At 46.2% G+C, this 13,922-nt stretch overlaps 1 pseudogene; it reads right to left on the reverse strand.

Moving 5' to 3' along the window:
- LOC147826829 (L-amino-acid oxidase-like) lies at positions 1-7,067 on the reverse strand (annotated as a pseudogene).
- Positions 7,068-13,922: the final 6,855 nt, after the last annotated feature.

Genomic DNA, 13,922 nt, shown 5'->3' on the forward strand with positions numbered 1-13,922 from the left:
CTACAGCTCCTTTTTGGAGTGGGGCTCTCTCGCATCCCTGGGTTCCTGTCCCTCAACCAAGCCCACAGCCGCCTGGATGCTTTTGGCTGCCCTGAGTCCAGACTTGATGGCCATGTCAATCCAGCTGTTGGGGAGGGCCATGTGCTCCCCTTTGAAGTACACCTGCCCTTCTGGCTGGCTGAGGTCCTTGGCATAGTCCACTAATTGGTAGGGGGTGAAGAAGGTGAAGCCACCCATGGAGTGGGGCTCATGGCCCCAGTTCTTGACAAAGGAGTAGGGGCACAAGGCCCAGAGCTCCTCCTTGGGGAAGTTGTGGATGCTGGCCAGGTCGTCCAGCACTATGTCCACCACCCACATGTGGTCCCTGGCTGAGAAGAAGCGGGTGTTGTCATCCAGGGTGTAGGAGGCCAGAATGACCCCGGTGCCACTAGGGAAGACATGCTTGGGGTAGTAGATGAAGTGGGACGGTGAATCGGTGATGGACCTGCCTCTGTGGATGCCATCGTGCTCGGAGAAGGGCTGAGTGCAGGCCAGGATCACCTCGGTGGTGCTCATGTACTGAACCAAGTGCAGCACATCCTCCTTGCTGCCAGACAGGAGTGGCCAGAAGCTGAGGGGCAGGATGGCCCTGGCAGGAGTGGCCATGACCATGAAGTCAGTGGTCAGGTGCGCCCTGGGCCACAGGGAGTCAGGTGTCCTGTAGGTGACCTTGGACATGGTTCCCAACTGTCTCCACCTCCTCTGCCGGTGAGTGCAGCTGCACTGTGCCCGGCTGAAAGGCCTAGGGCAGGGCCTGGGGCAGCTGGTCAAAGCCCCCAATGATCTCATGTGACCTGAGGTGGGAGGGAGGCAGAGGGAAGTAGTTGGAGAGGAGGTGGGAGGAGCCTGGGTCCCCAAGCCTGCAGATCAGAGAGTGGTCAGACGTGGTGATGCCCAGACAGGAAGGGCTGGTCCAGCAGAGAAGTGCAGCCACATAGTGCCTGCCCAACCTCCACTCTCGGGCCAAGGCTGGCAGAGACCCAGGACTCAGCTTTTGCCCTTCAGCACACAGCCAGGGCCCCAAATGCAGTGTGGACACCCCGAGACCCCTCATTCTCTTAAGACTTTCTGTGGTCCCTCTTTCCTATGGCAGTGCTTGGCTTGAATTTCAGTGGATTCACCCTGAACCTCAAGGCTGAGAAGTGGGAGGGGTGTGGAGGAGCCTGGGTGCCTCAGTGTCCCCCTAGGGGCTCCCTGGCTCAGGCGCCCTGGGCCTCAGGAGGTCTGGGGCCTGTTGAGTCTCAGAGTTGATGGGTTCATCTGCACAGATCCTCTGGGGCCAGCAACCAAGGTGGGGCATGCTCTGGATCAGCACCTCTGGCACATTTACCTGAACTTAAAGCTGGCAAGAGCCCCGGTGTGGAGCCCTGGCTCAGCGGAGGTCGCAGTGTGCATCACAGGAGGACAGAATCTCTGGCTCCTGATTTCACAGTGGGGTTCTGACAGGTGCTACTGGGACACACTGCAGGGCGAGTTCTCAGGTCCTGGCTCTGGGGGTGCCGACCCCATCCCAAGAGTTCAGAAATCTCTGCCCGCTGCCTCCCTGGCTCCCATTCCTTTAGGGATGTTCACCTGGTTTATTTCTTCCTTCTTCAAAGTGGAATGGAAGAAATAAAGATAGGTAGAAAAGAGACAAGGAAATTGGGATTTTGGTATGGTTTTTTAGACATGGATGTAGCTCAGACTGGCCTTGAACTCATGGTGATCCTCCTGCCTCAGCCTCACAAGTGCTGGGGATGAAAAGTGTGTGCGACAACAACGGGTGGAAATTGGAATTTTAAAACTGCAGTTTTTCTTAGATTCTTTTATTGGTACATTTTAGGTATACAGTACATTTACATTTATCATTGGGATCTTGTACCTGTACATGATGGATCTTGGTTCTTATTTTTTTCCCATTTGCTGTCTTCCTTTCACCTCCTCCACCCCTCCCTATTTACAAAGACTTTGTTTCCATTTTTTTCCTTTTCTCATAATTTTTCCCTTCCCTTCTTTCCTTTCTCCTACCCTTCCAAATTCCCCTACCCTTTGGACATCTTATTCCTATTTCCCATTATCAGTTATTCATTTTAATCCTTATTTACATTTTCAGTTTCTCACACTAGAGAAACTATTCGGTATTTACACATGTGTCCTATTTATTTCACTTAAGAGTATGTCCTCAATATGCATCCATTTAGCTATAAATGTCTCTAGTTTCTCATTTTTTATAGCTGAATAGTCAACTGGAAACTGGATAAAACTGCACTTGTAAGAAAATCTTCAGCTTCAGTACACAAGTTACTCAAGCCCTTTCCTTCCAGGAAACTCACTTGGAAAAAATTCCTAAGGGAATTTGCAAGGCATGGTGAGCCTGTAAAGTGGGCTCTTGGCCTGTGCACTTCCCATGAGCCGCACTTCCTGCCCCATCCCCCAGAGGAAACAGTGGTGTTACTGGGCCTCAGATCTCAGTGTGAAACCCAGGGAGTCCGCACTGTAAGAGCCCCATGGGTGGCCGGACTGGTAGCAGGACACACACCCTAAGGCCTCATCTGGGCATCACCGCAGCCCCTGAAACACACGCAGCTCCAGACCGCAGGGCCCCTGTGAGGCACAGTCTGCTGCTTCATGTAGCTTTCAGTTTGTGCCCAGTGAATCCCTTCCTGTCTGTCTGATGTCCTGAAAACCTTCTCTGTGGTTGTCAGTGGCCTTCTGCTTCAGGCTATAGGGGCAGTTGTACAGACCCCTCCTTCCTCCAGGAAGCTGTTTGTCCAGTCCTCCCCAGGAGCCACGACCTCTGCCCCTGCCCACTCCCACCCGACTCCCCACCATGGTTCATGGAAGAAGATGAAGCCACACAGCTTTTCCTTGAAGGCCTCATAGTAGCCTGAATCTCCGTTCAACAGGTTCCAAATCATCTGCACGGCCCCACAGCTCAGGTTCGCCACTTTGAGCAGGAACTCCTGGGATGCAAAGAGGAGGCCAGAGTCACACAGTGGGGCAGCCCCAAGAGGCCCGCCCTGCTACCCACCCGGGCTGTGGCTCCCGGGCGCCCACACTTGGGGCTCGGCTGGGCACGGGCGAATGCTCAGTCCCGGTGAGGGAAAGCAGCAGAAGAGGAGCCCCCGAAGGCCTTTCTCTTGTGTGCCCTCCTTAGTGTTAACTCCTGTGGGAAGTGAGTGCACCTCGGGCTGCCCTGAGAGCCTAAACCAGATATGGGAGCTGCAGTGTCTCAGGGTTAAAGAAACCCGATGCATACACAAATGAAAGAGCAAAATAAAAGATGGAAGATGGGAAACGGAGGAAAGAAGAGATGGAGGGGGCAGGGGATGGGAAGAGTGGAAGTGTGTCAGGCACGCGCACCAACTCCACACTGTGAATGTGATCGTACTAAACAATGATAAGAAAAGATGGAGCTAAGTCCAGATCTTCATGCTCATCTGCAGGACAGCTTGGCTTCTTGCCCAGGACCCAGGGCCGGGGGAGTCTGAGTGGCGAGTGTCCCTTCTCTCCCTCCCTGCTGCCTGCTGACCTATCGTGTCTGTCCGCAGGGACTCCCAGGTCCTAAGGCCCCTGCCCGTCCAGGGAGCCCATAGTGGCCGCAGCCGGGCTGTGCTGTGCCTCATCACCAGGGGAGGGGCCTGAAGGAGCTGGGTGCTGGCCTCTACAGCATTGGAGTCAAGAGCGATGCCCTCAGGGCACCAAGTCCCAGTCAGAGCAGTGACCCTCAAGAAGGGCCAGGAAGCTCTGCTCTGGGGACACCTGTACTCCAGCTCTCGGGGAGGCTGAGACAGGAGGACCGTGAGTTTGAATCCAGCCAAGGCAACTTAACAATCTAGTGAGACCCTGTCTCAAAATAAACAAAGAAAAAGGGCTGGGGATGTGGCCCAGTGTGAAGGCCCTGGGTCCCAGCAGTGCCTAAAGGAAAGTGGGTGGGGAGAGCAGTGCCAGACTTTAACATAAAGGGTCAGGAGGCAGAGGCAGACAGCTCCCAGTGGGGTGCGTGTTCCAGGGATTTGGGGACCCAGGGCCCTGGAGATCTCTGGTCATCTTACTTCCACAGTCCCCCTGTCACCTTTGTCCCCTTCCCTTCTGGACCTGAGTGCACAGTGACCATCCACATGCAAACACAGTCCCTGGGCCCAACCTCTGATGTAACAACAAAGGGGAAACTGCAACCTCTGCCAATCTGGGTTTGCTCAAAACCAATGCTTCTGCTTCTCATGCCCTGCCCCACCCCGCTTCCTTCTCAGGACCACAACAGAGACAAACTCACTTCCAGGCGACCTTATGGCTCCCTCTAGGGCCCACTGCAGGCAGGCATGGTGGACCCCTCCCTGCAGTGTCCTTTGTGTGTTGTGGTGCTGGGGCACATGCCCAGCCAGTGCTGTGCCTCCTGGCTCTGTGAGGATGTCCCATCAGCCAAGGCCATGCACCTGTGACCATGGTCCCAGGATAGAATACAGTCTTTACCTTAACCCACCTGCCAGTGCTCTCCTTCCAGCAGGGCTTCCTGGTGTAAGTCAGGACTTCTGCACAGTGAGGAGGCATGGGCGGGCAGGCACGCTGCTCTGATGTGACCCCTCCTTCCATGCTGCAGTGCTGCATGAGGCTTTCTTCCCACACCTCTGCCTACCTTGGACCCTCTGCCAATGCAGACTGGTTCCCCGGGGTACCGCACTGAGCAAGCGGTGTCCAGGTCAGGGCCAGCCTTAGGGATAGGGTTAGAACTTTCATTTAGCTGAGGAAGCAGAGTGCAGAAGATCTCTGAGTGGTGGGCATGGTCCTGCTGGGGTGGTCACCAGGGGCTGCGAAAGAGCCACTCAGGTGACTGACCTTGGTGGAGAAGGAGTTCTATTTCTCCAGCACGCAGGGGCAGCTACTGCTGTTCAGCTCCTCTTGACCTGGGCATGGGAGGAGGAGGGAGGTCATGCGCAGAGGCTCCAGCCTGTACACCACACTGTGTTGGCCTTGCTTCCACCTGTGTGGGAGCCAGGCTCTGGTGGCCCAGTCCCCACAGTGCCCAAAGGACAAAGGTGCCTTGGATGGGGGAGTTGCCACCTCTGCTCTCAGGCTCACCGCCAGCTCTCCTGCCACCCCAGAGGTCTCAGAAGGGACATGATGCCCTGTCCTGCCTTGAGGAGAGTTTTCTTTTGACCCAAGAGCCTTTAGGTTTAATGAGTATTTTATGTCTTATTTATAATGAACAGGGAATATAGAGTGTGGAGAAACTATAAAAATCACAAAATGCAACATCTTTTAACCAAATAGGTATCACAAAAAATACAATATTTAGGTAAAAATAATGAAATTGGTGGACAATCTACCACTGCTTGGATTAAACACTGATCTGGAAAGTTATCATGAAGGACAGTTTGGAGGGAGATGGGATATGGAATGAATTGGGTGATAGAAATCATGTCACTAATTTTATTTTTGGTACCAGGGATCAAATTCAGGACCTTCAGGTTGCAAGGCAGGAGGTGAAACTAGTGAGCTAAATCCCTGGCCCAGCTTTGTGCTTTTAGAAACTAAATGTCTGCACATAGCAGTGGTATCATGCACTAGCTTTCTTTCTGTTGTCTGGCTTATTTCACTTCCTATGGTGTCCTCTGGGTAATCTATATTATGGCAAGTGGCAAGACCTTCTGTAAGGCCAAATAATCCATGACACATACACATATGTATGTATGGAAGGATGAATATAATTGTGTGTATTACATTTTCTATATCTATTCATCCATCAGTGCACATTTATGCTGTTTCCGTATCTTTGCCACTGTGATAATTCTCCAGTGAACACACAGGAATGGAGCTATCTTTAAGAGGTGATGATTCATCTTCCTTGGGTGTATGCCCAGGAAAAGCATTGCTGGCTCAAACAGTAGTTTTATTTTTGACTTCATTAGGAACCCCACAATGTCTATATCAAATCCACACCCCAGCAGCAGTGTACCGGGGTTCCTTTTGCTCAAAATCCCTGCCAACTTTATCTCTTGTCTTTTTGATAATAGCCATTCTTAGGGTGTCTTCTGAGACTTCCTGCTGCCCCAGAGCCCAGGGATTCAGGAGGTGGCCAGGCTGAGCTGCTGTGGACTTTGCCATCCCTCCTCCCCCACTGCAGTTAAGGATCCAATGAGCTGTCATCAGGAGGTCTGACCCTGCTGCTGTGCCAAGTCTGAAAGGAACAGCAGGGTTGTGGGGCCCAGGCAGAGGTGGCTAGCAGGATTCAGGGCTCAGAACACAGAGTTGGTCATGGAGTGACAAAGAATCAACCATATTTGTGCCCTCAGGTTCTACTGCTTGCTTGCAGTGGGCAGGCTCGTGCAGCAATGCAGGCCCATTCCATGTACCCCACACTCACATGCATTCAAAGTCACCTGGAAGAAAAGAAAAAAAATGGAAATGAAATCTATGTAAATAGGGAAGGGTGGAGGGGGTGAAGGGTGCACAGGTAATGGGGGAAAAAATAAGAACTAAGATTCATCATGCACAGGTACAAGCACCCAATGATAAATGTAAATGTATTGTATACCTAAAATGTACCAATGTAAGAATTAAAAAGAAAACAAGAAGTCACCTGGAAGACCGGGTCCCTGGTAAATAGCAAGGTGGACGAGGACCAGGCCTGGTGGATGTGCAGAGCGAGGGACATGGGGAGAGCTGAGCGCACACACTGCATTAGTGGTGTTGGCTCAGGAGGAAGGCAGGCTGAGTTGTCTAGGGCAGAGCCGTGTGTGTAGTGGGAGCATGTAGTGGGGGCATGCATGCAGTACCACCATGTGTGCATGTCATAGTCATGTGTGTGAAGTTACATGTGTGTGGTAGATTCATGTGCATGTAGTTATGTGTGGTGGAGGCATGTGGTACAGTTGTGCCATGATGACAGCTCTGTGTGTCCCTGGCCCAGCCTCCATACAGGTGTGTGCTGAGGGTGTCCTCACTTCTGAGTTACCGGCCATGGGTATGGCTGCCATCGGGCCCTGGGTGACTTCAGCCCGAGGTGTCCCTGCCCCATCTTCCCACAGCTGGTGCTTCTCTGGCTGCATGACTTCCTCCACACCCCACTGACCCCACCTCCCAGGCATGGGAACACCTGCCCCACTGGCCCCAGAGCTGGTTCGAGCTCAGGACTCCCGTGGGATTGTTGTCCCAGATGTCAGGTCAGGTCTGTGTATCCTGGACTCTCCTGTCCTACCTCCCCTGCCCTCCACAGAGAAATCCAGGGCTCACAGTGTCCTCCAAGCCCACCCTGGCCCTGCCCTGCTCTTATCTCCCTTCCCTCTGCTGCAGTTACATGGGCCTCTTGCCAGTCACCACAGTCCAGCAGTCTTCAGCCCCAGGACCTTTGTACTCTCTGTTCTCTCCTGGAATGATCTTCCCCATGGCCTCACCTCCCAAGATGCCTTCAAAGCTATTCCTGGGAGCCACCCTGTGTCAGCTCTCCCCCCAGCCTGCTTTAGCTCTCCCACAGCACACACTTCCTTCCAACAGCCCGTCATCAGTGGTGAGGAGAAAAGGAAATTATTTTGTTTGAGGAAAGTTTAACAAAACCTAAATGTCAGTTGGGCGTTGGAATAAGAGGCAGAGGTGGGGGAGCGGAAAGACAGGCTCCAGCTGAGTCTGGTGGTGGGAGGCAGGGGAGGCACCTTGTGGGCCAGGACAGGCAGCCGGCACAGTTCTGAGCACTGTTCTTGAACCCAGGGAGGATTCAGCATCGAAGGTCCTGGATTCTGGCAGTATGAGAAGTGCTGGTGTCCGGCGATCAGCTGAGGAGAAAGCACAGAGCCGACACACAGCCTGAAACACTGGATTAGCCACACAGGTTAGACAGCCTAGAGTACTGGCATGAAAACACCAGAGAGCAGCTTTATAAAGACTCATGCTTCCTCAAACTTGGTGTTGTTTAACTGCTCACACCTGTGATTGGTCCTCCTTGGCGCCATTAGCTGTGTGGTTGTTTGGTTGAATTAATGGTGTGGATGTAATAGTAATTTACCTACTGAATAATAATATGGAAATTAAATAAACAGCATTTCCATGTTTTTTAAGTAATAACAAATCTGTGTATCATGATAATATATCGTCACCTTTTATGGGATCCGGTATAGCTATGTAGAAAGTTTACTGTCTAAAATTCTGGTAAATGCAGTGATCCATACACACCCATGTTTATAGCAGCACCACTCACAATAGCTAAGATTGGAAACAGCCTATGCTTCCATTGACAGATGAACAAATAAAGAAAATGTAGTATCTACATATAATGGAGTACTACTTTGCCATAAAAAAGGATGGACTTGAGTCATGTGTAGGAAAATGGATGCACCTTGAGAACATAAAGTTAAGGGAAATAAACCAGATGCACATGCTCAAATATTGCATGGTTTCTCTCACATGAGAAACTCAATATATAAATAAAGAGAAAAATAAAAAGATAATAGGAAAAAGGGAAATAGATCTGATGCCAATGAGCAGGGGGTGTGGAGTTGGAATCTGATGGAAGGAAAGGGTGTAAGGAGAGTGTAGATGTTTTGTGCATGCGCCAACCTGACAAGGAGTGTGACCGTTGTGTGCGTGGGAGAGAGGGACATGAACTCTGCAGTCCGGGTGGGTTTACTGCTAAACCTCTGTGAGCAATTGGACCAGATGTCTGACAGGCCTGATATACCATTTATGAAATAGGCTATCTTTATTCCAGTGAGGGTGTTTGGCTCCTTTGTCAAAGATGAGGTGGCTGAGTGTGTGTGGAGTTGTTTCTGCATCTTCTAATCTGTTCCACTGGTCCTCAGGTCTGTTGCTTTGCCAGTACCATGCTGATTTTATCACAGTAACTTTGTAGTATAGTTTCAAGTTGGGAATTGTGATACCCCCAGCCATGTCTCTGTTGCCTAGAATTGCTTATGCTATTCTAGGTCTCTTCTGGTCCCAAATGAATTTTTGGATTGTTTTCTCTAGTTCTGTGAAGGATTTTGTTGTGTAATTTCATTTGGCATTGCATTGAATCTATATAATAGTTTTGGAAGTATGGCTATTTTCACTATATTGGTTCTTCATATCCAGGGGCAAGGGATGTCTTTCCATTTTCTTATATCCTCTTAAGTCTCTTTTTTCAGAGTGCTGTGGTTTTCAGTGTAGAGTTCTTTTGCTTTCTTTGTTAAATGGATTCCTAGATATTTCATTTTTTTTGGATAGTGTTGTAAAAGGAATTGTTTCCCTAATTTGTCTCTTAGTGAGTCTGTTTTTCAGTATAAGAAGGCCATTGTTTTTTGAGTGTTGACCTTATATCCAGCTACTCTACTGAATCTGTAAATTAAGTCTAGAAGTCTTTTGACAGAGTTTTTGTGTCTTCTATGTAAAGTATCATATCATCAGAAAATAATGACAGTATAACTTCTTCCTTTCCTATTTTTATTTCTTTTATTTCTTTCTCTTTTGTAATTGCTGTGGCTAATGTTTCCAGAACTATATTGAACAGGAGTGGTGATAGTGGGCATCCTTGTCTTGTTCCTGATTTTAGTGTGAAAGTTTTCAGTTTTTGACCATTTAGTATGATGTTAGCTGTTGATTTTTCAAAGAAAACCTTAATCAGGTTGAGATAAAGACCTTCTATTCCATTTTTTGTAGGGTTTTTATCATGAATGGGGGCTGGATTTATCAAATGCTTTCTTTCCTTCTATTGAGATGATCATATTGCTTTTGTCCTTGGCTCTGTTAATACAGTGTATTACATTTATTGATTTACAGATATTGAAATATCCTTGCATCCCTGGGATAAATCTAACTTGGTCATGGTGTATGATCTTCTTGATGACCCTCTGTATTCGGTTTTCCAGTATCTTGTTGAAGATTTTCGCATCTATGTTCATTAGGGAGATTGACCTGTAGTTCTCTTTTTGGGTTGGGTCTTTCCTTGATTTTGGAATCAAAGTAACACTTGCTTTCAGAAATGAATTTGGAAGTATTGTTTCCCTTTCAATTTCCTTTATGAGTTTAAAGAGTAATGCTGACAGTTCTCCTTTAAATGTCTTGTAGAATTTAGCAGTTAAGCCATCAAGACCTGGGCTTTTCTTTGTTGGTAAATTTCTTATTACATTTTCAGTTTCACTCATTGTAATTGCAGGGCTCAGAATTTCTATAACTTCATTTAACTTTAGCAATTCATATGTATCTATGAATCTGTCCATTTCTTCTATGTTTTCCATTTTTATTAGAGTACAGGTTCTCAAAGTAGGTATTGATGATCCTCTGGATTTCTGCTGGGTCTGTTGTGACTTCATCTTTTTTGTTCTTAATTGCATGGATTTGAGGCTTTTCTTTCCTTTTTTGATAAGGTTGTCTAAGGCTTTACCCATTTTATTTATACTTTTGAAAAACCAACTCTTCAATTCATTGATTTTTTGGTATCATTCTCTTAGTCTCCATTGCATTGATTTCTGGTCTGATCTTTATAATTTCCTCTATTGTAGGAGCTTTGGGTTTGTTATGCTCTTCTTTCTCTAGGAGCTTGAGGTTTTGCGTTCAGTTATTTATTTGAATTATCTCTGTTTTCCTAATATGGGCATTCATGGCTTATGAATTTCACGCATAGATCTGCTTTCACTGTGTACCATTGATTCCTGTATGCTGTACTGGCATTGTCATTTACTTGTAGAAACTGTCTAATTTCTTCTTTAATTTCCTCTGTGACCCATTGGTCATTCAAGGGGATGTTATTCAATTTCCACATATTTATGTGCATTTTGTGGTTTCTTATGTTATTGATCTCAAATTATATTGCACTATGGTCTGATAATATACAGGAGGTAACTTCAATTCTCTTACATTTAGTTAGATATGTCCTATGAGCTAACATGTGGTCTATTTTGGAGAATAACCCATTGCAGCCAAAAAGAATGTGTATTCTGATTTTTGTGGGGTGGAACACTCTGTAGACATCTATTAAGTCCATTTCTTCAAAAGATTGGTTCAGTTCTATTATTTTGTTGTTGATTTTTTTGTCTAGATGATCTATTTATTTGTGATAGTGGGATATTGACATCCCCCACTACAATTGCATTAGTGCTCATTTGTGTTTTCATGTCCATTAATATTTGTTTGTATAGCTGGGGGCGTTTGTATTTGGTGCATATGTGTTCATGATTGTCATCTCTTCCTCTTGGATTGGTCCCTTCACAAGGATGTAGTGACCATCTTTGTCTCTCTTAATTTTGGTTTTGGTTTGAAATCTACTTTGTCTACAAATAAGATTGCTACCTCTGCTCTTTTCTGGGTTCCTGTGGCAGGGAGAACTGATTTCCATCCTTTTACTTTCAGTCTATGGATTTCTTTTTGAGTTAGATGTGTTTCCTGTATACAGCATATTGGTGGATTTTGCTTCTTAATCCATTCTGCCAGTCTATTTCTTTTGATTGGTGAATTGAGGCCATTAACATTGATGTTTATTATTGATGTATATTGACTCATCCTTGTCATGATGTTTTACTGTTGTTGGCTTTTTTATTTATTTTTCCCCCTTTCCCTTTAGTTTCTTACCTTGCCTGGTGGCTTCCCTCTGTTGGGCCTCATGGAGTTGTGACTTTCATTGTCTTTTTCTAGGATATTGTTTAGAATTGTTTGGAATGCTGGTTTGGTGTTCATAAGATTTCTCAGGTGTTCTTTGTCATGGAAGTATCTAATTTCCCCCATCAATTTAGAAGGATAATTTAGAAGTTATTTTCTTTTAGTACTTGAAATAGTTCACTCCAGGCTCTCCTTGATTAGAGAGATTGTGTTTCAAAGTCTGCTGTGAATCTGATGGGCTTTTCTTTGTAGGTGATTTGTTCCTTTTCTCTAACTGCTTGTAGGATTTTGTTCTTTTGTTGCATTTCTGGGATCTTGACTACTATATATCTAGTTGTGAATTTTTTTTATCATGGCTAATAGGAGTTCTATATGCTTTACTTATCTGTATGTCCAATTCTCTACCTCTGTCTGGGAAGTTTTCTACTATTACTTCTGTGAACAGTTTTTTTTTAAGTGAATTGTACTTTCTCCTCCTATCTGACTTATGTTATTCTTTGCATCATCTAGCAGCTGGATTGATTTCTCCTGGTCCCTTACTAATTTTAAGAAATCTCTGTTTTCATGGTTATCAACAGCAATCCTGTCTTTTGTATCTGATATTCAATCTTCAAATTCCGTTAGTCTGCTGTGAATACTTTGAATGGAGTTTTTATTCTTTTGGATAGCTGTTTGAATCTCTTTCATGGATTCCATTTCTTTCTTATGTTGGGCAATCATGGTTTCCATTTCTTTCTTATGCTGAGTATTCGGGGCTTCTCACATGTTACTGAGCTCATCTATTCTTTTATCTGTTTCTATTCTAGAGACTCTAATCATGTCTTTCACTCTGCTCACCATCTCTGTAGTTATCTGGGAGATTATTTCTGCTTTTAATTTTTCTAGAGCCTCATTCATCTGTTTTGTTACTTCCTGTGCTATCAGTTCAGGGTGTCCAGGTGATTGGTTATCAGAGTTTTCCACCTCATTTCCCCCAGAATTTGTCTTTTATGGGGTGAAAGTCTGAGTTTGCCCAATTGCTTAAATGTCTTCTCATTCTTGGTTTTCTGGGTCGATACTGTGAAGTTGCTTGTTGTAAGTATTTTTGTTGCTTTGTAGTTCGAACACTTATGGAATGATTGCTTCTCATAGGAGTCTTTCAGATATAGCTGGTCTTTAGGTTTTGAGTCTGTAATGACTCTGAGGCTCTCTCATTTTCATTATACCAGGGAGGACAACTGGTTAGATCAATCAAAACACCTTAGCCCAAGTGATACAATTAGCAACACCATAGCATCAAATACATCTTAGAAAATGACAATTTTTGGTGGTTATTAAACTATCACCTTTATGTGAATTAAATCAAAATCGAGGCCCAACCCATAATATGTTTATAGTGAATAAACTGTTCAATACAGCAACTTTACCCATCGGGATTTGGAGTTAGAAGCAGTTGGGAATGGAGGGATAGATAGGTATATGGATAGAGGAAGGTTAGCAGTGAGGGCAGAGGACACAGGTTAGAGAAGGAAAAAGAGAAGAAAAGAAAAATAAAGAAGAAATATGAATTAGGGCCTGAACAGGAACACAAAGGTAGATGAAGAACAATATGGGACAGCAAGGGAGCAGGTGTGTGAGAGACAGAGAAAGAAAAGAGAAAAAGAAAAAAGAGAAAACTAAAAATTTGAAAAGAGTAAAAAAAGGAAAAAACCCCTAAAAATAAGAGCAAAAATACTGATAATAATTATGACAATAGCAAAAAAAGATAAAAATGAAGCGCCTCCTTCAGGGTATGTCTCTGCTGTCACAATAGATGATGTGGGTAGCAATGTGCAGAAATAAGTCAATGAGTCTCAGCAAGCCAGTCACAGACAGGTGAAATTCAGACAGATTTCTGGCTGCAAGTCCGAAGTTGAGCTCCCTGTCCTCCTTCAGGCTTGAACTCTGCAAGGCTCTACTGCAGGTTCCAACTGCCCTTCCCCTGAAGATAGTCCAGGTTCCAATGGGAGGTGATGATCCCTCCAATTTACCAAGTATGGTGGTCTGGTGTGACTTTATCACTGAGATTCTATTCACTTTTCCAGTGGGCTTCAGTTTTCATCAAGGAGCCTGAGATAGGCCCTCTATCTGTTATTCACTTCTGTAGCTCAGGGCAATGGCCTTTATGACCCCCTGTGCCTCTGTAGTATGGAACCAAGTAGCACTACAGCCAGTAGGCCAGAGGTTGGGGTGGGATGGGGCTTGCAGGTGCCCACATTCCTAAGCTGCTTGCTGGTGGTCGTATTGAGGGTTCCACCCCTCTCCTTGATCACAGGTTGGCATGGTGTGCTGGATGGAGTGGGGCTCCAGATGGTCAGGGACCT

The sequence above is a fragment of the Heterocephalus glaber genome, unplaced genomic scaffold, assembly GCF_053883595.1.
Source record: "Heterocephalus glaber isolate CG9 unplaced genomic scaffold, H.glaber_assembly_v1.0 deba00001461, whole genome shotgun sequence".
Taxonomy (NCBI): Eukaryota; Metazoa; Chordata; class Mammalia; order Rodentia; family Bathyergidae; genus Heterocephalus; species Heterocephalus glaber.